Source organism: Pseudophryne corroboree, chromosome 10, assembly GCF_028390025.1.
Source record: "Pseudophryne corroboree isolate aPseCor3 chromosome 10, aPseCor3.hap2, whole genome shotgun sequence".
Taxonomy (NCBI): Eukaryota; Metazoa; Chordata; class Amphibia; order Anura; family Myobatrachidae; genus Pseudophryne; species Pseudophryne corroboree.
The window spans coordinates 312466691-312494667 of record NC_086453.1 but is presented as its reverse complement, the minus strand read 5'-3'; the positions used below and the strand labels follow the sequence as shown (position 1 = coordinate 312494667).

Here is a 27977-nt window from a genome sequence, read left to right as displayed (position 1 = left end):
GGTATTGTAATTAACAGTGTGAGGGGTAGGGTCCTTTCACACTGCACGGCCCCGGCCTGTCTGCCGGGTTGCAGCCGGAAATATCCACTGGAAGGTCCGGCTGCCGTGCCGTCTTTGTAGGCATTGGACCGTGTGTGTGAAGGGGAGCTTTCACACACAACGTTTTTTTAACAAGCCGTGTCTGCTGTTGCGCATGCGCACAGCATTACACACGGTTCAAAGCCGTTGTGTGTGAAAGACTCTGCCGGATGGCAAAAAGCCAGACAAAGTCTGTCCGGCTTTTTGCCATCCGGGAGAAACCGGCGCGTGTGTTGCAGCCCTAAGAGGCTGCTGCAGAGCTGAAAGTAAGTCCGTCTGCGCAGCAGATCTTGTGTGCTTACGTACTGCGCATGTTCCAGAATCAAGCGATCGCAACTACGAGCGGTGCAGACATGCATTCAACTCTGCATGGGCACTATTCATGAAGCCCCCACAAAGACCCTGATCCAGCTTTTTGCTGCCTGTCAAATAGAGATGTGCGGGTTCAGATTTACTCAGTGCTTGATGCCAAACTAGCGCAATTTTGGATTTATCTGGATTTTTTCTATTGGCTATCCAAACCACGTGATAGCCGGATAAGATGCCGTTTTGAGATCCAGGTAAATCTGAACCTATACACCTCTACTTTCAAAAACTACTGCCGGCTTCGCTGAGAATCGCTGATGGTGACCATGCTGACTACGGTTACTCCATGCTCTGCAGCCTGACAACTCCCACTGGCGGGCCGGGTACTGTAATCTGCAAACACCATTGCTGGTTCCCAGGAATCTCTTCCTTGCTACATGCTGGACACCATGATCTCCATCCAAGGCTGTAAGTACAGCAATCTCTGGGCGGTTACCCCCATCGCTGTGTAGACATCGTTGTGTCACACTGTATATGGGTCGCACTTGATACTGGGCCTGACTGAGTCTCACACAATGACAATTGCTCATGTAGCTGAGCGATTATGTGCTACTGTGCATGCGTTACGCAGAGTGCATGCACAAAGGATCTGTTGCGATCGGGTCAGGTGGTATCAGAACTGCAGCGGAAAGTGATGGGTGGTGACTAGGAGGTGGCTAGCATTGCACGCCAAAAATGTATGTGGTCAGTGGCACTGACTGTTCCAACAGCTGCAGCTATCTGTTTCCATCACCACAATAGGGACAGCTCTGTCCCTGTCTGAGGCAGCTGCCGGGCTGCGGGCGGCATGTGAGATCTCATGCATGCAGAGCCGGTCGAGGGAGAGACACAGTGTATCAGCACTAGGCTAATGTGATGTGAGATCTGACAGGGATTGCCAGAGGGCGGAGTTTTCCCTCTCCCGCTCCAGCAGGTGCTTCCTGTTTCGCCTCGGTAAAGAAGAGAATCGGGAAGAGTTATACCGACACAATCTGTACCAGTTTAACACATCCACCCCTGTGTTTGTATGAATAGTAACTTGGGATGAGTAGGAGATGAAGGCCTTGTAATCACTGAGGTACTTGCTGCTAGCCAGTGAGTTCAGGTGACAAAATGGCTGTCTCCAATATGCGCAATTAAAAAGGGTTCTCCATCCATATGAATAGATTGCCCATGTCTGAGACCATGCCCCTCATAGATATATTTATAATGACTGATCTGCAGTGTCAGGACTGATCAAGATTCCAGGCTGCATGTAAGACATTTGATGGGCATGCAAGCTAATGCACCTGCTGTGTTATATAGGGCTAAGTTTTACTATAATGTTCTAGGATGTATAGTACATAGCAGTGTATCCATCAGTTGGTTGCTATGCTGTCTGCAAGGGCACACTGTCTATATATAGCACAAAAGTCTCTGTGCTGTATACAGCGAGGCCAGAAAAAGAAAAAAAAATTATATATATATATATACACACACACACACACACAAGTCCACAGAACTCGGCACTCCCATAGAGACACGTAGTTTGGTCCGGTGCCCTCACAGCTGCATAACAGCAGAATACATACAGGGTTTGATAGCGGCACTCAGGACACAGGCACGGTGTCTGTGTCCTGAGTGCCGCTATCAAACCCTGTATATATATATATATATATATATATATATATATATATATCTATATCTATATCAATATCATGTATTTAAAGTTGATTTCAGGGGAACGGATTAGTGAGAATCTGGAAGAATCAGAATCAGTTTTATTGGCCAGGTAGGGACACAAGTGAGTTACATGTACGTCTAGTCAGTCAATGTTCAGGAGTACAGCAGGCGGACCGCTTGGGGAAATAAACTTTTGAGGCTTATGGTGGACCCGGCGGGGACGTCCCAGTAATGCCTGCCTGAAGGAAGCAAGTTAAACATGCTGTGACCAGGGTGTAGCTGGACCTTACTATCTTCGTTGCCCACTTTTTAGCTGTGGACAGGTACAGGTACTGGACTGAGGGAAGGTCGGCCCCGATGATCTTCTCTGGGGTTCTGACCACCTTTTGGAGCCTGCATCTGTCCCTCGTGCTGGCGGAGTCGTACCATACCAGTATCGAGGAGCACAGTACCGACTCCACAATCGCGGAGTAGAAGAGGAGCAGAAGCTTCTGTGGGATGTTGAACTTCCTTAGTTGCCTAAGAAAGAACAACCTCTGCTGCGCTTTCCTGACAGTGGCATCAGCATTGGATCCCCATTTAAGGTCCCGGGAGATTGTGGTCCCCAGGACTTGAAGGAGTCCACTAGCAATACCACACTGTCAGCAATCGTTAGCGGAGGTGCACTAGCAGACTTCTTCCTGAAGTCCACTATCATCTCTACAGTTTTGAGGGAGTTGAACTCAAGGTTTTTGAGGCTGCACCACTGGGCCAACCAGTCTACTTCCCGTTTATAGGCTGATTAATCTCCGCCCTTGATGAGGCTGATGACGGTGGTGTCTTCGGCGAATTTGATGATCTTTACTGTTTGCGCCTCTGAGGTGCAGTCATTTGTGTACAGGGAGAAGAGCAGGTGTGAGAGCCCTGAGGGGCCCCTGTACTAATGGACCGTGCTTGAGAGGTGAATTCCCCCGCTTTCACCACCTATCTGTCAGGAAGACTACTATCCAGGAACAGGTAGCTCCTGCGACCCCTAGGAGAAAATAAGAATTTACTTACCGATAATTCTATTTCTCATAGTCCGTAGTGGATGCTGGGGACTCCGAAAGGACCATGGGGAATAGCGGCTCCGCAGGAGACTGGGCACAAAAGTAAAAAGCTTTAGGACTACCTGGTGTGCACTGGCTCCTCCCCCTATGACCCTCCTCCAAGCCTCAGTTAGGATACTGTGCCCGGACGAGCGTACACAATAAGGAAGGATTTTGAATCCCGGGTAAGACTCATACCAGCCACACCAATCACACCGTACAACTTGTGATCTGAACCCAGTTAACAGCATGATAACAGAAGGAGCCTCTGAAAAGATGGCTCACAACAACAATAACCCGATTTTTGTAACAATAACTATGTACAAGTAATGCAGACAATCCGCACTTGGGATGGGCGCCCAGCATCCACTACGGACTATGAGAAATAGAATTATCGGTAAGTAAATTCTTATTTTCTCTAACGTCCTAGTGGATGCTGGGGACTCCGAAAGGACCATGGGGATTATACCAAAGCTCCCAAACGGGCGGGAGAGTGCGGATGACTCTGCAGCACCGAATGAGAGAACTCCAGGTCCTCCTCAGCCAGGGTATCAAATTTGTAGAATTTAGCAAACGTGTTTGCCCCTGACCAAGTAGCTGCTCGGCAAAGTTGTAAAGCCGAGACCCCTCGGGCAGCCGCCCAAGATGAGCCCACTTTCCGTGTGGAATGGGCTTTTACAGATTTTGGCTGTGGCAGGCCTGCCACAGAATGTGCAAGCTGAATTGTACTACAAATCCAACGAGCAATCGTCTGCTTAGAAGCAGGAGCACCCAGCTTGTTGGGTGCATACAGGATAAACAGCGAGTCAGATTTTCTGACTCCAGCCGTCCTGGAAACATATATTTTCAGGGCCCTGACTACGTCCAGCAACTTGGAATCCTCCAAGTCCCTAGTAGCCGCAGGCACCACAATAGGCTGGTTTAAGTGAAATGCTGAAACCACCTTAGGGAGAAATTGAGGACGAGTCCTCAATTCTGCCCTGTCCGTATGAAAAATTAGGTAAGGGCTTTTATAGGATAAAGCCGCCAATTCTGATACACGCCTGGCTGAAGCCAGGGCTAACAGCATTACCACTTTCCATGTGAGATATTTTAAGTCCACAGTGGTGAGTGGTTCAAACCAATGTGATTTTAGGAATCCCAAAACTACATTGAGATCCCAAGGTGCCACTGGAGGCACAAAAGGAGGCTGTATATGCAGTACTCCCTTGACAAACGTCTGAACTTCAGGAACAGAAGCTAGTTCTTTTTGGAAGAATATTGACAGGGCCGAAATTTGAACCTTAATGGACCCTAATTTGAGGCCCATAGACAGTCCTGTTTGCAGGAAATGCAGGAATCGACCCAGTTGAAATTCCTCTGTAGGGGCCTTCCTGGCCTCGCAGCACGCAACATATTTACGCCAAATACGGTGATAATGTTGTACGGTTACATCCTTCCTGGCTTTGATCAGGGTAGGGATGACTTCATCCGGAATGCCTTTTTCCTTCAGGATCCGGCGTTCAACCGCCATGCCGTCAAACGCAGCCGCGGTAAGTCTTGGAACAGACATGGTCCCTGCTGGAGCAGGTCCTTTCTTAGAGGTAGAGGCCACGGGTCTTCCGTGAGCATCTCTTGAATTTCCGGGTACCAAGTCCTTCTTGGCCAATCCGGAGCCACGAGTATAGTCTTTACTCCTCTCCTTCTTATGATTCTCAGTACTTTTGGTATGAGAGGAAGAGGAGGGAACACATACACTGATTGGTACACCCACGGTGTTACCAGAGCGTCCACAGCTATTGCCTGAGGGTCCCTTGACCTGGCGCAATATCTGTCCAGTTTTTTGTTGAGGCGGGACGCCATCATGCCCACCTTTGGTTTTTCCCAACGGTTCACAATCATGTGGAAGACTTCTGGGTGAAGTCCCCACTCCCCCGGGTGAAGATCGTGTCTGCTGAGGAAGTCTGCTTCCCAGTTGTCCACTCCCGGAATGAACACTGCTGACAGTGCTATCACATGATTTTCCGCCCAGCGAAGAATCCTTGCCACTTCCATCATTGCCCTCCTGCTTCTTGTGCCGCCCTGTCTGTTTACGTGGGCGACTGCCGTGATGTTGTCCGACTGTATCAACACCGGCTGACCCTGAAGCAGAGGTCTTGCCTGACTTAGGGCATTGTAAATGGCCCTTAGTTCCAGGATATTTATGTGAAGTGACGTTTCCATGCTTGACCACAAGCCCTGGAAATTTCTTCCCTGTGTGACTGCTCCCCAGCCTCTCAGGCTGGCATCCGTGGTCACCAGGACCCAATCCTGAATGCCGAATCTGCGGCCCTCTAGGAGATGAGCACTCTGTAACCACCACAGGAGAGACACCCTTGTCCTTGGAGACAGGGTTATCCGCTGATGCATTTGAAGATGCGATCCGGACCATTTGTCCAGCAGATCCCACTGAAAAGTTCTTGCGTGGAATCTGCCGAATGGAATCGCTTCGTAAGAAGCCACCATCTTTCCCAGGACCCTTGTGCATTGATGTACTGACACTTGGCCTGGTCTTAGGAGGTTCCTGACTAGGTCGGATAACTCCCTGGCTTTCTCTTCCGGGAGAAACACCCTTTTCTGTACTGTGTCCAGAATCATCCCTAGGAACAGCAGACGTGTCGTCGGAATCAGCTGCGATTTTGGAATATTTAGAATCCATCCGTGCTGTCGTAGTACTACTTGAGATAGTGCTACTCCGACCTCTAACTGTTCTCTGGACCTTGCCCTTATCAGGAGATCGTCCAAGTAAGGGATAATTAAGACGCCTTTTCTTCGAAGAAGAATCATCATTTCGGCCATTACCTTGGTAAAGACCCGGGGTGCCGTGGACAATCCAAATGGCAGCGTCTGAAACTGATAGTGACAGTTCTGTACCACAAACCTGAGGTACCCTTGGTGAGAAGGGCAAATTGGGACATGGAGGTAAGCATCCTTGATGTCCAGCGACACCATATAGTCCCCTTCTTCCAGGTTCGCTATCACTGCTCTGAGTGACTCCATCTTGAACTTGAACCTTTTTATGTAAGTGTTCAAGGATTTCAGATTTAAAATGGGTCTCACCGAGCCGTCCGGCTTCGGTACCACAAACAGCGTGGAATAATACCCCTTTTCCTGTTGTAGGAGGGGTACCTTGATTATCACCTGCTGGGAATACAGCTTGTGAATGGGTTCCAATACCGCCTCCCTGTCGGGGGGAGACGTTGGTAAAGCAGACTTCAGGAACCGGCGAGGGGGAGACGTCTCGAATTCCAATTTGTACCCCTGAGATACTACCTGCAGGATCCAGGGGTCCACTTGCGAGTGAGCCCACTGCGCGCTGAAATTTTTGAGACGGGCCCCCACCGTGCCTGAGTCCGCTTGTAAGGCCCCAGCGTCATGCTGAGGACTTGGCAGAAGCGGGGGAGGGCTTCTGTTCGTGGGAAGAGGCTGTCTGCTGCAGTCTTTTTCCCCTTCCTCTGCCCCGGGGCAGATATGAGTGGCCTTTTGCCCGCTTGCCCTTATGGGGACGAAAGGACTGAGCCTGAAAAGACGGTATCTTTTTCTGCTGCGAGGTGACTTGGGGTAAAAAGGTGGATTTTCCAGCCGTTGCCGTGGCCACCAGGTCCGATAGACCGACCCCAAATAACTCCTCCCCTTTATACGGCAATACTTCCATATGCCGTTTGGAATCCGCATCCCCTGACCACTGTCGCGTCCATAATCCTCTTCTGGCAGAAATGGACATCGCACTTACTCTTGATGCCAGAGTGCAAATATCCCTCTGTGCATCTCGCATATATAGAAATGCATCCTTTAAATGCTCTATAGTCAATAATATATTGTCCCTGTCCAGGGTATCAATATTTTCAGTCAGGGAATCCGACCAAGCCACCCCAGCACTGCACATCCAGGCTGAGGCGATTGCTGGTCGCAGTATAATACCAGTATGTGTGTATATACTTTTAAGGATATTTTTCCAGCTTCCTATCAGCTGGTTCCTTGAGGGCGGCCGTATCAGGGGACGGTAACGCCACTTGTTTTGATAAGCGTGTGAGCGCCTTATCTACCCTAGGGGGTGTTTCCCAACGCGCCCTAACCTCTGGCGGGAAAGGGTATAATGCCAATAACTTTTTAGAAATTAGCAGTTTTTTATCGGGGGAAACCCACGCTTCATCACACACCTCATTTAATTCATCTGATTCGGGAAAAACTACGGGTAGTTTTTTCACACCCCACATAATACCCTTTTTTGTGGTACTTGTAGTATCAGAAATGTTCAAAACCTCCTTCATTGCCGTGATCATGTAACGTGTGGCCCTACTGGAAAATACGTTTGTTTCCTCACCGTCGACACTGGAGTCAGTGTCCGTGTCTGTATCTGTATCGACCTGAGGTAACGGGCGCTTTAGAGCCCCTGACGGTGTTTGAGACACCTGTACAGGTATTAACTGATTTGCCGGCTGTCTCATGTCGTCAACAGTCTTTTGTAAAGTGCTGACACTATCACGTAATTCTTTCCATAAGACCATCCAGTCAGGTGTCGACTCCCTAGGGGGTGACATCACTAACACAGGCAATTGCTCCGCCTCCACACCATTTTCCTCCTCATACATGTCGACACAACGTACCGACACACAGCACACACACAGGGAATGCTCTGATAGAGGACAGGACCCCACTAGCCCTTTGGGGAGACAGAGGGAGAGTTTGCCAGCACACACCAGAGCGCTATATATATATACAGGGATAACCTTATATAAGTGTTTTTCCCTAATATAGCTGCTGTATATTTTAGTGCCCCCCCTCTCTTGTTTTACCCTGTTTCTGTAGTGCAGGACTGCAGGGGAGAGTCAGGGAGCCTTCCTCCAACGGAGCTGTGAGGAAAAAATGGCGCCAGTGTGCTGAGGAGATAGGCTCCGCCCCTTTTTCGGCGGCCTTTCTCCCGCTTTTTTATGTAAAAATTGGCAGGGGTTAAATGCATCCATATAGCCCAGGAGCTATATGTGATGTATTTTTTGCCAAAAAAGGTGTTTTTATTGCGTCTCAGGGCGCCCCCCCCCCAGCGCCCTGCACCCTCAGTGACCGGAGTGTGAAGTGTGCTGAGAGCAATGGCGCACAGCTGCAGTGCTGTGCGCTACCTTATTGAAGACAGGACGTCTTCTGCCGCCGATTTTCCGGACCTCTTCAGTCTTCTGGCTCTGTAAGGGGGACGGCGGCGCGGCTCTGGGACCCATCCATGGCTGGGCCTGTGATCGTCCCTCTGGAGCTAATGTCCAGTAGCCTAAGAAGCCCAATCCACTCTGCACGCAGGTGAGTTCGCTTCTTCTCCCCTTAGTCCCTCGGTGCAGTGAGCCTGTTGCCAGCAGGTCTCACTGAAAATAAAAAACCTACTTTAAACTTTTACACTAAGCAGCTCAGGAGAGCCCCTTAGCCTGCACCCGTCTCGTTCGGGCACAAAAATCTAACTGAGGCTTGGAGGAGGGTCATAGGGGGAGGAGCCAGTGCACAACAGGTGGTCCTAAAGCTTTTTACTTTTGTGCCCAGTCTCCTGCGGAGCCGCTATTCCCCATGGTCCTTTCGGAGTCCCCAGCATCCACTAGGACGTTAGAGAAAAGTAATTTGGGGTGGAGGAAGTTGGGGACGAGTGTATTGAAGGCCGAGATGAAATCGACAAATAAGACACTCGTGTAGATACCGGGAATGTCTAGGTGCTGTAGAATGTAGTGCAGGCCCACTAATTCGATCTATAGGCGAACTGTAGGGGGTACAGTTTGATGCTAGTCACAGTTTTCAGGTGATTCAAAACAAGATGCTCAAACATTTTCACGACCACAAACGTAAGTGCTATCGGCCTGTAGTTGTTCAGGTTCGTGATAGAGGGTTTCTTGGGGACCGGGACGATAGTGGACCTTTTGAGGCAGGAAGGGACTTTCTGTAGCTCCAGTGATTTGTTGAAGATCTTGGTGAATATGGGGGCGAGCTGACCCGCACATGCTCTCAGGGCATATGGTGACACTCCGTCAGGATCTGGAGCTTTCCCGGGTTTGGCTCTTTTGACCAGTGCCTTTACCTCTTGTTGGGTGACTTGCAGTGCCTGGAGTTGGCCGCCGGTGTTCAGGGCACTGTAGGGGTGATTGTCTGGGTCGCGGGGGTGGGGTGGAGACAACTTCTTTTGCGAACCTGCAATAAAAGTGGTTCAGCTCGTCTGCTAGGTCTTGGTGCATGGTGGTGGACTTCGATGTTTTCTTGTAGTTAGTTATAGATTGCATTCCTTTCCAGATACGGGGTCATTGGTGGAAAGATCGTTTGTCAGCTTGTCCGAGAAACGCTTTTTTGCTAGCCTGATTTCTGTAGTCAGAGAGTTCCTAGTTCGGTTGTACAGTGCTCTGTCACCACTGCTATAGGACTCCTCTTTGGCCCGATGAAGTTGAACCAGGGCTTGTTGTTGTTGTAAATGCGGTAAGTCTTGGTAGGTACACACATGTCCTCATAGTAGCTGATGTGTGATGTGACAGTGTCTGTCAGGTCGTTCAGGTCGGTTGCCGAAGCTTCGAAGACCCCCCATTCCGTGCAGTCAAAGCAGGCCTGGCGCTTCATCTTAGCCTTGTCCATTTCTTAACAGTCTTGACGACAGCCTTAACCACTCTCAGCTTCTGTGTATAGGTAGGGAGTAGGTGTATGAGGCAGTGGTCAGATAGGCCGAGTGCAGAACGTGGGATGGACCGGAAGGCAGACTCAAGGGTAGTGTAGCAGTGGTCAAGGGTGCACCCTTCCCTAGTGGGACACGTGACTTGTTGTTTGTACTTAGGTAGCTCCTTGCTCAGGTTAGTTCTGTTGAAGTCGCCTAGCACTATAAATAGAGATTCTGGGTGCTTTTGGTCTATGTTGGATATGCATACGGCCAGGTGGTGCAGGGCTTCGTTCGCACAGGCGGGGGGGGGGGCTATGTACACTCCTACAAGGACAATTGACGCAAATTGTGAGGGCTACATGATTTGCCTAGGATTGTGACATTGGTGCACCATCTGTCATTGATGTAGAAGCAGATGCCACCACCCTTCGTTTTTCCTGAGAGAACCTTGGAGCGATCGGCCCTGAAGAGACCGAAGCCCGGTAGAGACATCGGGTTGTCCGCAATATGGTCGCCCAGCCACGTCTCCGTAAAGCAGAGGACGGACGACCCTGTAATGCCTGAACCTGCGCTGCCCAGGAGGAGGGACAGTTCGTTGAACTTGTTTGCAGTGAGCGCATGTTTGATAGCAGGAGCACGGGAAGTGCAGACAGGTGCCATCGCCGCCACCTCACTAGGGCGCCTGCACGACAGCCTTGCCTCTGAGCCCAGGTCCTTCTACTAGGACCGACATGAGGTCCTCCGTCATTCCCTTTTCGGGGCCGCCCATTCACCCGCCAGTCGCCGCCCGGGCTGAGGGGGGCCGCGGACGCTCGGTCATCCACTTCGGCGTCCACGACGTCTGCATCGCTGCCACACAGGGCAACGAGAGCTGCAAGGGCTGCTGATCCGCCCGCCGATGGGCCTGAGCGTGGGGTAAGCACCGCGGGAGCGCTCCAATTTAGGAGGGCTTACCTGCTGTATTTCGTCACCAGTGGGGTAGACAAGGGCAGGGGAAAACAACCGGAAACAGGTATTTTGGCTGAGTATTTTAATAAGGGTGCGGGGAGTAATTTATTTATATGAGTGGAGGGTTCCTTTAATAGAATCTCTTGCTCGTAGTGACATCATTTTAGTTTGTGAAGGTGTCACTAGTGAGAATGTAATCAGACACAAAGTGTGCCTATAACACAGGGGTGGGGAACCTTCGGCCCTCCAGCTGTTGTTTAACTACACATCCCAGCATGCCCTGCAACAGTTTTAGCATCGCAAAATCGCAAAACTGTAACAATGCATGCTGGTATGTGTAGTTCAACAACAGCTGCAGGGCCGAAGGTTCCCCATCCCTGCAATAACACATTGCACTCTAAAACAAAACCTGGAATACATGACTTTCTGATGGCAACCCAAATAGTGATGACAGGTCTGCTTTAAACACTGGTGGAATTGCAGGAACTGCAAATAGACCTGTGATGTACAATTGTGTTGAAGACAGATACCCCACAAGCTCGCTGCCTAGGTGTCATTATTGACTCTTAACTGTCCTTTGTTCCCCACATTCAATCTGTCTCAAAATCATGTTACATACATCTAAGAAACATATCCAAAATATGACCACAAGACACAGCAAAAACTCTAATCCACGCTCTCATTATCTCCCGCATTGACTATTGTAATTGTCTCCTGACCAGTCTTCCCAAACATAGGCCCTCATTCCGAGTTGTTCGCTCGCTAGCTACTTTTAGCAGCATTGTACACGCTAGGCCGCCGCCCTCTGGGAGTGTATCTTACCTTAGCAGAATTGCGAACGAAAGATTAGCAGAATTGCGAATAAATAATTCATAGCAGTTTCTGCGTAGCTCGAGGCTTACTCCTACACTGCGATCAGCTCAGCCCATTTCGTTCCTGGTTTGACGTCACAAACGCGCCCTGCGTTCGGCCAGCCACTCCGCCGTTTCTCCAGCCACTCCTGCGTTTTATCCTGGCACGCCTGCGTTTTTCCGCACACTCCCAGAAAACGGTCAGTTTCCGCCCAGAAACACCCACTTCCTGTCAATCACACTCCGATCACTTCAACGATGAAAATTCTTCGTTCAGACGTGAGTAAATCTACTAAGTTTTGTGCAAAAATATTTTTAGCATTTTTGCCTTAATCGCTCCATTGCGAAAATCGTCAACGAGCGAATAACTCGGAATGACCACTATAGGCTCTCACCACTACAATCCATTTTGAATGCAGCTGTGAGGCTAATATTCCTCGCTAGATGTTCATCATCTGCAGATCTGCTCTGTCAGTCGTTACCAGTATTCTACCGTATTAAATCTAAAATACTTTTACTTACATACAAGGCTATTAACCAAACGGCACCAACATACATCTCTTCACTCATCTCAAAATATCTCCCAACATGACCTCTCCACTCTGCATAAGATCTACATCTCTCATCCACACGCATTACTTGTTCACACTCAAAATTACAGGACTTTATCCGGGCTTCTCCCACTCTGTGGAATGCCCTCCCACGCACAATAAGACTCGCCTCTAGTCTACAAACCTTTAAACATTCCCTGAAAACTCATCTCTTTAGACAAGCCTACCAAATTCCAGACCCACCCACATGACCTTCAGTGCTTCCCTATCTAATTACATCCTCTCTGTATAGTATACATAACATCACATATTTTGTCTTTCTTTACTCTCACACCCTGCGGACACTTGGCCAACATTGCTGGGTGATAATATCATACAACCCATTAAGAACCTAGCAATCTGGTGGACCATTATGCAATAGGTAGCATCTATCCTTGTGTATCAACGCCTATTTTCCTATAGATTGTAAGCTTGCGAGCAGGGCCGTCCTACCTCTATGTCTGTCTGTTATTGCCCAGTTTTGTTCTATTACTGTTGTTCTAATTGTAAAGCGCAACGGAAAATGTTGCTATATAAGAAACTGTTAATAAATAAAATAAATAATATCTGCTGTTGTTAACTGCATTGTGCAATACTGTTTACTGCATTACTGTTAACCGCATTATGCAGACTATACATCAGGGTACCGATTCCCCATTCCGATCTATTCCACCGATCAAAACGCTGATGCGGCCACTGCTGATTGGTAATCTGTCGGGAAATTGTGGAATTTCCGCATGTAAAAAATCTCTGATTTGCTGATCCGGATAATTTTTTGGTGGGTATTGGCTAATCGGGGAAATCCAACATGCTGGATATCCCCCGATTTCTTGACCACAGTGTCTTTCATTTAGTAGCTGCAGTAAATTAAAAGAAAAAACAATTACACAGAGACTCTGGCAGAACTGGGGCCGTGGGGAACGTACCAGCTACTACAACAGGACTTTCTGTACAACCTGTTTGTTGACAATGGTTAAAATGTATTGATCTGTATAAAGGTTCATGTAGACACTTAGCAGAAAACTCTCACACACATTACTGTGAGTGCATCAGCGTGTATTAGAAGGGGAAATAAACAACATGGGGACATGTAGGGTCATTAAACCTACAGAAGCTGCAGATAAAACAATGTACAATTCAGAAGAGAGACAGTCAAATCTCGGAGCCAACACTTACAGAGCAACGTAAACTGTCAATCACTTAACAGCAATAGAAATCCTTCCTAGATGTTGTTGTTTCACCTGCATCATGGCTCCTGGAAGTGCTGCCCAGACCTGCATGAGCTTATACTCACATTTCTGTACTTGCCTCCTTGCAGCAGCATAAAACGCTGACTGTGTCAATAGCATGTGACTGTGGGATCCGGGTGTGGTCCAATAGATGTACAGTAAAAATACTATAGTAATAAATGTATAATAATAGTAATAAACGGTCAACAGGGTCAAAAGTCAGATGGAATAGGTAGACGGTGAAAAAAGTCGACGGGTACAAAAGATCAAAAGGCGTCAAAAGGTCAACATAAAAATGATGGACAAGTTTTTCTGGTGTCATTTTGTATGTTTTACCATATCTGAAAAAATTAGTGGTTACTATTCCGAATCGCAAATGATGAAAAAGTTGCATTTAAAAAAAAATAATTAAAAATTGTCGACTATTATCACCTTTTGTCCTGGTCGACCATTTGGGGTCGCCCTACTGAATACCGTGGGACGCTGCTGCTTTATAAACACTGCTTTCAGTGACCGGTATCTATGGCAGGTCACTTCTGACCAGTTACTCTGTAATACACCTATATCACCACCAGGAGTATAATAAAAATGTCTTTCTGTAATACCCCTTTTCCACCTGAGTACCGGGTCCGATCCCGGTTGTTTAACCCGGCTACAACCTGTCAGCCCCGCCGTTTCCACAGCACTTCGACCTGGGTTATTCCCGGGTCGGATCTGTTTCCACTTAAGCCGGATACGCACTGTAAAAGCTATTGATGTCACTTGTTACTCGGGTCTGAAAACACGGGTAATGACCGTTTCCACTGCACAATTAGCCGGGTCGTTACAGTGTTACCGTGTTCAACCCAGGTAGCTACCCGGGTAGGATTCCAGGGTCACTCAACCCGTGTTGAGCCGTTTCCACTTACTATAAATCCGTGTTGATGCGCGCCCCCGTGCAAAAACACGGGTAAATTTAGCTAGTGGAAAAGGGGTATAACTGACTGTGGCCCTCATTCCGAGTTGTTCGCTCGCAAGCTGCTTTTAGCAGCATTGCACACGCTAAGCCGCCGCCTACTGGGAGTGAATCTTAGCTTATCAAAATTGCGAACGAAAGATTCGCAATATTGCGAAAAGACTTCTCTGTGCAGTTTCTGAGTAGCTCGAGACTTACTCTTCAAGTGCGATCAGTTCAGTGCTTGTCGTTCCTGGTTTGACATCACAAACACACCCAGCGTTCGCCCAGACACTTCCCCGTTTCTCCAGCCACTCCCGCGTTTTTCCCAGAAACGGTAGCGTTTTTTCACACACTCCCATAAAACGGCCAGTTTCCGCCCAGAAACACCCACTTCCTGTCAATCACATTACGATCACCAGAACGAAGAAAAAAACTCGTAATGCCGTGAGTAAAATACCAATCTTTATAGCAAATTTACTTGGCGCAGTCGCAATGCGAACATTGCGCATGCGCAATTAGCAGAAAATCGCTGCGATGCGAAGAAAATTACCGAGCGAACAACTCGGAATGACCACCTGTGTTAGGCAAATTGCACTGTGGAATGTTCACACGATCATTTACAACGTGAGATAGTTATACGTTGTGAGAAAATAAAAACACTGACTAAGGTTATATCAATTTATATACACAGTGTGGCCATAATTAAACTTCCCCTATTCAGAGTCACCTGTACTTCCGTCTAACAACCAGAATGTCACCAAATTTGTTAGGGAGACTACTTAGTCTTAGGACACGGGAAGCAGGATCCCACAGGGAAAAAAAAAAGTTTACGCAATAAGTCACAGAGAGGAAGAATATGGCTCTGTACAATGGAGAATTTTAAGTATGGTTACCCTGTACATTACATATAAAAACACTCTCTAAAAGTACCTACAATTAAGAAAAGGTTGAACTTTAATCCTGAGCACAGTATATAAACTCTTACTACCACAATCACCATATATTTCTCAATTGTTCCCATAAGGCCATCCTTTGTGTTAGAGCTAAAACCTAAAGCAGTACTGTATATTGATTTGGGCAAAATCAGCCCAAAACTGGAAATCTATACCCAATTTTATCAAGCCTTGGAGAATGATAAATAGTACGGTAATAAGTTGCCAACCACCCAGCTTCTAACTGCCATGTTACACGCTTTGTTTGGAAAATGACAGACACATGTAGGTATATTCAATTAGCGTCGGATCCATTCTGACATGTATTTGTCGGAATGGATCCGACAACCCCTATTCAATCTCATCTCAATAAGACTTTTTCAAGTCAAATTGAGATGAGGGACCCAGAGGAGAAGAGGGGGTGGGGGTGGGGTGGGGGGGGGGGGGCCGCGGGGAGACTAGCGGGGACAGCTGCTGGCAGACGGAGATCAGCGCTACAGTAGCGCTGCAGGAGGATGTCACACAGCCGCCCGACCTCACGGCAGTGTGCACCCAGCTCCAGCAAGTGTGACCTCACTTGCTGGAGGCGGGTGGTGTGACAGGACGGTCCCGTACGAAAGCACTCGCCGCTTTCGCGTCCCGTCTCCTGCGCACAGAATGGAGGGTCAGGTCACACGAGGCCTGACCACATAGGGGATTCCCTCTTACCATCAGTAACCGCCTGTTACTGACTACACCCACTGCGCTGTGGGCGGGTTTATGCTGCCACCACCAAACTCCTAACCTGCCGTGGTGTTTGGAACCACGGTTCTGCTCTGTATGTGCCGACGCACTGCCTTACCACACCTGTGTGGTGTTGACGAATCCCCACTAGCCACTTGCTAGGCCTCTACCGGTAGCTGGCGGAAGGCGGAACTTGGAGACGTTAGGTGCTTCCCTGGACAGCTGGAGGACGGGGCTATGTTTGGCATAACGCTGTAGGTCACAAGATGAAGCAATCTTCTTGAGGCAGATGAGATGTTTATTTGCTCAATAATAGCCTTAAAAAAGACTCTTCCCTATTGCTAGGGGCAACAGCATACAGCAAGATGTTCCAGCAGAATAAAGATGGTACAACTACCTGGAGGCTCACAGGCATCCTCTTTTTATCTCAGTTCTACACACAGTACCACAGGGGGGTAAGCCCTCCCTGTCTTCTCCAACCAATCAGGTTATCGCAGAAAATATAAATAAATACAAGTTACATTTCAAAAGTTAAGAATTAGATAAAGCACATTCCTGCTCCTCTTCATCTATAACCAAGCCAGTGTGCTTTCCCAAACACAATCTGATTATCATGTTCCTGTCTCTTTCACAAATGTAAATGTAACTTGCATTTCAATTGCATTCACCCTCTCACACATAGACAACGTTCTTATACTGTAAATTAAACATAATCTGCATCACACATAATGCAGCCTAAGAAATGTTACATCAAACTGTTGTTGAATGAAACCCACTAGTTTGCATTTGTAAAACACAATCTGATTAACATGTTCCTGTCTTCTCTAACATCTCCATGCAAACCCAGTGCACACAATATTCAGAGAAGACAGCAAACAAATCCTTTCACCTGCAGGTGTCTATAAAGTTACACAGAGACACATCTCAATCTCAAAGAAATGGCTTGTCCATACACCCATTTCCAGGTGCCAGGGTCATCAGCATCTCAATTCCTAGGTGAGAAGCTTCCAAGCCATTTGTCCACAAACGTAAATGCATTTTAAAACCAACACAGCTTACACATTCCTTCTAAGTGCTGGCATTTGCATGCAGTGTAAATGTGCAATCCTACAACTGTGCCTATTGCATTAAATATAACATGGTGAAAACACAGTATTAAATATATTTTTAAATACCCGGTGCCTAGCACCCACACTACATTTAAAGATGGCGCTTAGCACCAGTGCATAGTTTAAAAGTGGCGCCAAGCGCCCATTGTCCTTGAATATGGCGCCGGTCACTGAGGGTTAACCCCTTCAGTGCCGTGCCGCGCCGCCATTGTCCACGTGGTCTGGGGGTCTCTCCGGCCACAGGTGGAAGTTGCCGTGAGCAACTGTGTGACATCCTGTGGCAGCGCTACTGTAGCGCTGATCTCCCCTATATGCCTGCGGCTGTCCCCCGTCTCCCTGCGGATCTCCCCCCTCTCCTCCTCTGGGTCCCACATCTCAGTCCGACATTTTTTTATGTCAGACTAAGATGGTTGAAAAGGGCATTTTCGACACAAGCACATGGATCAGCAGCTATTCCGCCGATCCACGTGCTTTTCGACAAGTCGAATACCTCAACTTGTCGAAAATATTGAATAGGTTGGAACCCCTTCCGACCTAAAAAAAAGTCGAAAACTGCCGTCTTTTCGACAGACGGCAGCTTTCGACATCAATTCAATATACCCCATGAGCTGATTGGCTGGGGTTTTTTGTCACCCTTCAATTGATCACTCTCCATGGCTTGATAAATCTGGGCACTAGTGTTGAACAGGATGTACCTGGTGTGCAGCAATCCAGTGTCCCCCCAATTCATGGCATGCAGCAGATGCTCCCCAATCCGGCGTCTGGTCTTTTTCCCATACAGTCGCTAGGAGTAAGTGGGGCATTAACGGGCTCACACCACGTGTCTGGGGTCCTACAGAATTAAATGGTACACACCTGAAATAAAAATGGAAATTATGCTTTAAACAGATGGATTCTCCTGAATATCACACTAGCCCTTTCAGACTCTAAAGGTACTTGTAATTCACTCATAGCACAGTAACTGTGACAGTCCATTCACATCCCTAATCACTGACATAAGCTGCCCTGTTACCAGTGCTTCATGAAACAGTAGAGTGGGTGGGGAGGGTTATGATTGGTTGACAGTTATCATGCCAACAGACATCAGGTCACATGAGAGTGTCAACATGGTCAAACTGCCGACATGCTTAGCTTGTTGTAATTTATCATGTCTGCATGGATGACATTTCAACATGATGAACTGTTGAAAAATCACCCCTGGTGGTCTAGTGGTCTCTCACCTTCTCCCGGTGGTCACATGAGCAGCAGTACAAGTGGCGAGAACTCAGCACAGGTGTTCCGGTGAGTATTGTACCCCCTATCCCTAACCCCTACCCCTCCCTAGTGCCTAACCCTAAACTACAAATCTCCCTCCCTGCAGCCTAACCCTATCCTGCCCCTGCGCATCCTCAGAATGTTGCTATTTCACATGGCAATATTGCAGACGACATTCTGAGGATGTCGGCTTGTTGAACCATGTTGACACTCTAATGTCAACATTATGAATGATGACACGGTTACGGCAGATGATGTGACCAGATACCAGGTAGGGGAACCTCATTCTTTCGTTGTCTTTGCGCTTAGCAAATACGTACAGTACAGCACCCCTCACGGTGAGAGACAACCATGAAAGCCCATAGTCGGCAAACGATGTAGATGAGTCAGCTCACGAGGACGTGTTGGGGTTGCGTCTAGATTCTCTTCGCGCTAAGGACCTTTCCCATAACCCCCTGGGTCCATGTCACAATCTATTTGGAATATAAAAGTGTGGCGAGCGAAGCGGAGCGAGACACCGAGCCCGATGCGTGGCGAGCGAAGCGAGCCCGCGAGGGGTACAATGCTGCATAGAAAGAAAAAATAAGATTTTACTTACCGATAAATCTATTTCTCATAGTCCGTAGTGGATGCTGGGGACTCCGTCAGGACCATGGGGGATAGCGGCTCCGCAGGAGACAGGGCACAAAAGCAAGCTTTTAGGATCACATGGTGTGTACTGGCTCCTCCCCCTATGACCCTCCTCCAAGCCTCAGTTAGGTACTGTGCCCGGACGAGCGTACACAATAAGGAAGGATCTTGAATCCCGGGTAAGACTCATACCAGCCACACCAATCACACCGTACAACTTGTGATCTGAACCCAGTTAACAGTATGATAACAATGAAGTAGCCTCTAAAAAAGATGGCTCACAACAATAATAACCCGATTTTTTGTAACAATAACTACGTACAAGTAATGCAGACAATCCGCACTTGGGATGGGCGCCCAGCATCCACTACGGACTATGAGAAATAGATTTATCGGTAAGTAAAATCTTATTTTCTCTAACGTCCTAGTGGATGCTGGGGACTCCGTCAGGACCATGGGGATTATACCAAAGCTCCCAAACGGGCGGGAGAGTGCGGATGACTCTGCAGCACCGAATGAGAGAACTCCAGGTCCTCCTCAGACAGGGTATCAAATTTGTAGAATTTAGCAAACGTGTTTGCCCCTGACCAAGTAGCTGCTCGGCAAAGTTGTAAAGCCGAGACCCCTCGGGCAGCCGCCCAAGATGAGCCCACCTTCCTTGTGGAATGGGCATTTACAGATTTTGGCTGTGGCAGGCCTGCCACAGAATGTGCAAGCTGAATTGTACTACAAATCCAACGAGCAATAGTCTGCTTAGAAGCAGGAGCACCCAGATTTTTGGGTGCCTACAATATAAACAGCAAGTCAGACTTTCTGACTCCAGCCGTCCTGGAATTATATATATATATATATTTTCAGGGCCCTGACAACGTCTAGGAACTTGGAGTCCTCCAAGTCCCTAGTAGCCGCAGGCACCACAATAGGTTGTTTCAGGTGAAACGCTGACACCACCTTAGGAAGAAACTGGGGACGAGTCCGCAGTTCTGCCCTGTCCGAATGGAAAATTAAATATGGGCTTTTGTAAGACAAAGCCGCCAATTTTGACAATCGCCTGGCCGAGGCCAGGGCCAACAGCATGGTCACTTTCCATGTGAGATATTTCAAATCCACAGATTTGAGTGGTTCAAACCAATATGATTTGAGGAATCCCAACACTACGTTGAGATCCCACGGTGCCACTGGAGGCACACAAGGGCTGTATATGCAATACTCCCTTGACAACGTCTGGACTTCAGGAACTGAAGCCAATTCTTTCTGGAAGAAAATCTATAGGGCCGAAACTTGAACCTTAATGGACCCCAATTTGAGGCTCATAGACACTCCTGTTTGCAGGAAGTGCAGAAATCGACCTAGTTGAAATTTTTTCGTGGGGCCTTCCTGGCCTCACCCACGCAACATATTTTTACCACATGTGGTGATAACGTTGTGCGGTCACCTCCTTCCTGGCTTTGACCAGGGTAGGTATGACCTCTTCCGGAATGCCTTTTCCCTTAGGATCCGGCGTTCAAACCGCCATGCCGTCAAACGCAGTCGCGGTAAGTCTTGGAACAGACAAGGTCCCTGCTGGAGCAGGTCCTTTCTTAAAGGCCGATGCCACGGTTCCTCTTGGAACAGACATGGTACTTGCTGAAAGCAAATCCCTTCTTAGCTCCCGAGGCCCTTAGTCCTCTGTGAGCATCTCTTGAAGTTCCGGTTACCAAGTCCCTCTTGGCCAATCCGGAGCCACGAGTATAGTTCTTACTCCTCTATGTCTTATAATTCTCAATACCTTGGTTATGAGAAGCAGAGGAGGGAACACATACACCGACTGTTACACCCACGGTGTTACCAGGACGTCCACAGCTATCGCCTGAAGGTCTCGTGACCTGGCGCAATACCTGTCCCATTTTTTGTTCGGGCGGGACGCCATCATGTCCACCTTTGGTCTTTCCCAACGGTTCACAATCATGCGGAAAACTTCCCGATGAAGTTCCCACTCTCCCGGGTGGAGGTCGTGCCTGCTGAGGAAGTCTGCTTCCCAGTCGTCCACTCCCGGAATGAACACTGCTGACAGTGCTATCACATGATTTTCCGCCTAGCGAAAAATCCTTGCAGTTTTGCCACTGCCCTCCTGCTTCTTGTGCCGCCCTTTCTGTTTACGTGGGCGACTGCCGTGATGTTATCCCACTGGATCAATACCGGCTGACCTTGAAGCAGAGGTCTTGCTAAGCTTAGAGCATTATAAATTTGCTCTTAGCTCCAGTATATTTATGTGGAGAGAATTCTCCAGACTTGATCACACTCCTTGTGTGACTGCTCCCCAGCCTCTCAGGCTGGCCTCCGTGGTCACCAGCATCCAATCCTGAATGCCGAATCTGCGGCCCTCTAGAAGATGAGCACTCTGTAATCACCACAGGAGAGACACCCTTGTCCTTGGATATAGGGTTATCCGCTGATGCATCTGAAGATGCGATCCGGACCATTTTTCCAGCAGATCCCACTGAAGAGTTCTTGCGTGAAATCTGCCGAATGGAAGCGCTTCGTAATAAGCCCCCATTTTTACCAGGACTCTTGTGCAATGATGCACTGACACTTTTCCTGGTTTTAGGAGGATCCCGATTAGCTCGGATAACTCCCTGGCTTTCTCCTCTGGGAGAAACACCTTTTCCTGGACTGTGTCCAGAATCATCCCTAGGACCAGCAGACGTGTCGTCGGAACAACTGCGGTTTTGGAATATTTAGAATCCACCCGTGCTGTCGTAGAACTACTTGAGATAGTGCTACTCCGACCTCCAACTGTTCTCTGGACCTTGTTCTTATCAGGAGGTCGTCCATTTTCTTTGAAGACGAATCCTCCTTTCGGTCATTACCTTGGTAAGGACCCGGGATGCCTTGGACAATCCAACGGCATCGTCTTGAAACTGATAGTGACAGTTCTGTACCACGAACCTGAGGTACCCTTGGTGAGAAAAGGCAAATTTTGGGACATGGAGGTAAGCATCCCTGATGTCCCGGGACACCATATAGTCCCCTTGTTCTTTGCTATCACTGCTCTGAGTGACTCCATCTGGATTTGAACCCTTGTAAGTGTTCAAATTTTTCAGATTTAGAATAGGTCTCACCTAGCCTTCAGTACCACCATATAGTGTGGAGTAATACCCCTTTCCTTGTTGTCGGAGGGGTAATTTTATTATCACCTGCTGGGAATACAGCTTGTGAATTGTTTTCAATACTGCCTCCCTGTCGGAGGGAGACATTGGTACAGCAGACTACAGGAACCTGCGAGGGGGGAAACCTCTCGACATTCCAATCTGTACCCCTTGGATACTACTTGTAGGATCCAGGGGTCCTGTACGGTCCCAGCGTCATGCTGAGAACTTGGTAGAAGCGGTGGAGGGCTTCTGTTCCTGGGAATGGGCTGCCTGCTGCAGTCTTCTTCCCTTTCCTCTATCCCTGGGCAGATATGACTCTTATAGGGACGAAAGGACTGAGGCTGAAAAGACGGTGTCTTTTTCTGCAGAGATGTGACTTAGGGTAAAAAACGGTGGATTTTCCAGCAGTTGCCCTGGCCACCAGGTCCTATGGACCGACCCCAAATAACTCCTCCCCTTTATACGGCAATACATCTTTGTGCCGTTTGGAATCTGCATCACCTGACCACTGTCGTGTCCATAAACATCTTCTTGCAGATATGGACATCGCATTTACTCTTGATGCCAGAGTGCAAATATCCCTCTGCGCATCTCGCATATATAGAAATGCATCCTTTAAATGCTCTATAGTCAATAAAATACTGTCCCTGTCAAAGGTATCAATATTTTTAGTCAGGGAATCCGACCAAGCCACCTCAGCTCTGCACATCCAGGCTGAGGCGATCGCTGGTCGCAGTATAACACCAGCATGTGTGTGTATACTTTTTAGGATATTTTTCAGCCTCCTATCAGCTGGCTCCTTAAGTACGGCCCTATCCGTAGATGGTACCGCCACTTGTTCTGATAAGCGTGTGAGCGCCTTATCCACCCTGAGGGGTGTTTCCCACCGCGCCTTAACTTCTGGCGGGAAAGGGTATACCGCCAATAATTTTCTATCGGGGGAAACCCACGCATCATCACACACTTCATTTAATTTATCTGATTCAGGAAAAACTACAGGTAGTTTTTTCACCTCACACATAATACCCTTTTTTGTGGTACTTGGAGTATCAGAAATATGTAACACCTCCTTCATTGCCCTTAACGTGTGGCCCTAAAAGAAAATACGTTTGTTTCTTCACCGTCGACACTGAAAACAGTGTCCGTGTCTGGGTCTGTGTCGACCGACTGAGGTAAATGGGCATTTTACAGCCCCTGACGGTGTTTGAGACGCCTGGACAGATACTAATTTGTTCGCCAGCCCTCTCATGTCGTCAACCGGCTTGCAGCGTGTTGACATTGTCACGTAATTTCCATAAATAAGCCATCCATTCCGGTGTCGACTCCCTAGAGAGTGACATCACCATTACAGGCAATTTGCTCCGCCTCCTCACCAATATTTTCCTCATACATGTCGACACACACGTACCGACATACAGCACACACATAGGGAATGCTCTGATAGAGGACAGGACCCACTAGCCCTTTGGGGAGACAGAGGGAGAGTTTGCCAGCACACACCAAAACGCTATAATTATCCAGGGACAACCTTTATATAAGTGTTCCTCCCTTATAGCATTTTAATATATATACATATCGCCAAATCAGTGCCCCCCCTCTCTGTTTTAACCCTGTTTCTGTAGTGCAGTGCAGGGGAGAGCATGGGAGCCTTCCCACCAGCCTTTCTGTGAGGGAAAATGGCGCTGTGTGCTGAGGAGAATAGGCCCCGCCCCCTTTTCGGCGGGCTTCTTCTCCGGAGTTTTAGATATCTGGCAGGGGTTAAATACATCCATATAGCCTCAAGGGCTATATGTGATGTATTTTTCGCCATACAGGTATTATACATTGCTGCCCAGGGCGCCCCCCCCCAGCGCCCTGCACCCTCCGTGACCGCTGTGTGAAGTGTGCTGACAACAATGGCGCACAGCTGCAGTGCTGTGCGCTACCTGATGAAGACTGAGAGTCTTCTGCCGCCTGGTTCCGGACCTCTTCATCTTCAGCATCTGCAAGGGGGGTCGGCGGCGCGGCTCCGGGACGAACCCCAGGGCGAGCCCTGTGTTCCGACTCCCTCTGGAGCTATGTCCAGTAGCCTAAGAATCCAATCCATCCTGCACGCAGGTGAGTTGAAAATCTCTCCCCTAAGTCCCTCGATGCAGTGAGCCTGTTGCCAGCAGGACTCACTGAAAATAAAGAACCTAAAAACTTTTTCTAAGCAACTCTTTAAGAGAGCCACCTAGATTGCACCCTTCTCGGCCGGGCACAAAAACCTAACTGAGGCTTGGAGGAGGGTCATAGGGGGAGGAGCCAGTACACACCATGTGATCCTAAAAGCTTGCTTTTGTGCCCTGTCTCCTGCGGAGCCGCTATCCCCCATGGTCCTGACGGAGTCCCCAGCATCCACTAGGACGTTAGAGAAAAATACCCTAAACGAACGGAGAACGAAGGAAACATTTAGGAGCTGTAAGGGCGGAAGTTGTCTCCTGCCCACTCGTTTTGTCACGTCCAGGTCCTTTGCACGAAGGCAACATAGACACAACCGACGTGTTGGGAGGAAAAAACACAGACACCCAATGCAGGAAGTGGTAAGACTTCCTAAGCTGGACAGTGACAGTGCAGCACAGGCTATATGACATTATGGGCTGCAGTGTACTAGAAATGCAGCCTCGGAGGTGTAATCACAACTTTACCTAAATTAAGCTGTCTGTCCGTCTCTCTCAACGTTTCCTATGTTCTTCTTATACAAGGCTGCCCAGAAGTGTATTCATAGTGTGGTCTGACTCACAGCGGCTGTACAATGTAGTGTCTCCTGTATTAATTCTCCTATTCTGCATGACAGGATTTATTAGCAGCTGTCTGTCCACTGCCCACCTCAGTGCATACTCCTAAATCCTTTCCCCTCTCTGATGCCACCAATCAGAATCTGTTTAATCATGTTACCATGGTCTAGGTGACATACACCCATCAGCGATAACATTAAAACCACTGACAGGTGAACAGAATACAGTAACATTGATGGTTCCTGACAAGTGATGGAATATATTAGGCAACAAGGGAACAGTCAGCTCTTGATATGTTGCACTTACTCACGGGGTGAGCCGCCTAGCACCTAACTGAATCAACCCCATGGAATGAGTGTCTGTAAATGACGTCATATGAATGTGTATCTTCAAGCACCATCCATGCTACTACACTGAAGTGGCAAACGTCATGGGATAGGTGCCTAGTATAGTGTAGGGCCCTCTCTAAACCAGTGAAGTACAGCAACTCAACGTGGCGCTGCTTCCACAAATGGATGGAAAACCTTTGGAGAGATGTTGAACCATGCCATCTGGATAGCTTCCGCGGGGTTCCCTGTTATTTGTAGGTACAGGATCTTGGGTGCGATTAGACCTTTCCACCATGTTCCACAAATGCTCAATTGGGTTCATGGTGTGTCGACGTGGTAGCCACACCGCTTGTCGGAACTCTCCAGAATGCCCCTCAAACCAGTTCTGCAGAACTTAGGACCGCTGACACGGTGCATTATCCTGCTGCAATGTTCCATCGTTCTGGGGGGTACATGAAGTCCACAAAAGGCTGCAAATGGTCATCAAGCACTGCAATGTAGCAGTTACCAATCAATGACGTGTTCAGGAGGACCAGCTAACCCAACCTATCCACATGAACACACCTTATGTAACCACCACCAGCCTGCATTGTGCCTTGTTGACAACTCGGGTCCATGCCCTGATGGGGTCTGCACCACACCCGAATCCTACCATCAGCCCAATACAACTGCTAATGTGACTCCTTGGATCACGCAACATGTTGCCAGTCCACCAGGGTCCAATTAGCAAAGTCATAAGCCCAGGTGAGGTGCTGTGTCTGGTTTCGTAGTGTTCACAGGGGCACGCTGGTGGGACTTCTGCTCCCATATCCTATGGAAGCTAAGGAACGCTGCACTGACCTGCTGTATATGCGTCTGGTGCCTCCTGCATAGAATGTGGATGTGATGTGAGCCAGTGTCACTTGTCTGTTTAATATGTACAATTCTGGCCAGATGCTGCTGGTCACGATCATTAAGCACATGTGGTCAGCACTGCGCTGTCCTCAGTGGTTGGTGACCCCTTCCATAAGCTATTCCCGGTATACATGTGACACCGTAGATCCAGGCATGTTGAATCTCCGCACAATTTGGAAATGGAAAGTCCCATCCGAAGGGCACCCACTGTCACCCCAATACTTACCTGCAGGATGTCGGCGGTCGTTGTACCAGCGCCGGAATTCTGTGTGGTGTTGGGATTCTGGCTTTGGTCACATGACCGCTGGCATCCCAACCGCTGGGATGTTGACCGCATCCCATACATACAGGACAGGCTGCACGGCAGCAGTGTTACGGTACATACATACCCCTGTCACCCCGACACTTACCTTCAGGATGTTGGTAGTCAGTGTTCCAGCGCTGGGATTCCGTGTGGCGTAGGGGGTTCCGGCATTGGTCATATGACTGCCGGCATCCTGACCGCATCCCACATACAGGATAGGCTACGCTGCAGCAGTGTTACAGTACATACATACAGGACAGGACAGTAGAAGAGGTGCTGTCCAGGTCCTTTGCACGAAGGCAACAGACGCAACCGCTGCTGTAGAAACAGAGACGGCCTCTATCTTCCCATTCCTAAAGTAACTTCTAAGTGTGATAATAAATGCACAGGAAGTGTATGTGGTATAATAAATGCACGGGCTGTATACCCGTGTAATAAATGCAGTCAGTATCTGGGCGCGCAGCATATGCTGCAGTAGAAGCGTTCCGGGCTTGCTGCAGTCATCACAGGCGGACACTCCGGCCCCTCTGCCGCTCACTGGCCGCACCCGGAGCCCGCACACCGGGAACAGGGAGAGATCTCTCGGCTTTTGGACAGTCGGTCATGTAAGAGCATTTCAGCTTGCCGGTACCCTCCCCGTTATCCCCTCCGGGCTGTCACCTTACACAGGGCCGTTATCCTTCTCTAGTGCTGCTCTCCATCATCAGCCGGAGCCCGCCTCCCGTACAGGCCCGCCCGCCGCCATCTTTGGCCGGTGCAATCAGAGCAGTGGCTGTCGGTGTACAGTAACACACAGCCACTGACCTGACAGAGTACACCGACATACAGGCCACTGCACTGACAGAGTACACCGACACACACTCACAGCCACTGCAATGACAGTAATTTCACTAGCTGGCTGTGTGTGTCAGTGTACTCTGTCATTGCACTGGCTGGCCGTGTGTGTCAGTGTGTACTCTGCCATTGCACTGGTTGTGTGTGTCAGTGTACTCTGTCATTGCACTGGCTGGCCGTGTGTGTCAGTGTACTCTGCCATTGCACTGGCTGGCCGTGTGTGTCAGTGTACTCTGCCATTGCACTGGTTGTGTGTGTCAGTGTACTCTGTCATTGCACTGGCTGTGTGTGTGTGTGTCAGTGTACTCTGTCATTGCACTGGCTGTGTGTGTGTGTGTCAGTGTACTCTGCCATTGCACTGGCTGGCCGTGTGTGTCAGTGTACTCTGTCATTTTACTGGCTGGCTGTGTGCCCTTGAAGTTGGGCAGGAGAGGGACCTTTGTTTCCTGTGTGTGGACAGTGAACGTGAATGAAGATGTTGGTCTGACTGGACTCTGGGCTTATGATGAAATCCCCCTATTAATAGTAAATGCTCACTATGAGTTTTATATCCCCTAAAAACACGAGGCTGAAGTTAGCTTCTTATTCGGTCAGCATCTTATTAACTTCTTATTCAAGCTCCAGCTTCTTATTCAGAATCATTCAGTTATGCAAGGGTTAATGAGTCTTGGGCCACAAATTTGACACCTGAAATCAACAGAGTAGGGTCCCTTGCATATGACCCACTTGTATTTCTCTAACGTCCT

The 27977-nt window shown here is 48.6% G+C and overlaps 1 protein-coding gene across 6 annotated transcripts in view; it reads right to left on the bottom strand.

The window, feature by feature from the left end:
- SLC37A4 (solute carrier family 37 member 4) overlaps positions 1-27250 on the bottom strand; it is an 83053-nt gene extending 55803 nt beyond the window's left edge. Inside the window, exons 1-2 of one of the 6 annotated variants that reach the window (XM_063943474.1) lie at positions 27058-27250; positions 17795-17954 (exon numbers count right to left, since the gene is read on the bottom strand). The gene's annotated coding sequence lies outside the window, so the exon portion shown is untranslated. The other 5 variants (XM_063943475.1, XM_063943480.1, XM_063943477.1 and 2 more) reach the window with 5 other exon arrangements.
- Positions 27251-27977: the final 727 nt, after the last annotated feature.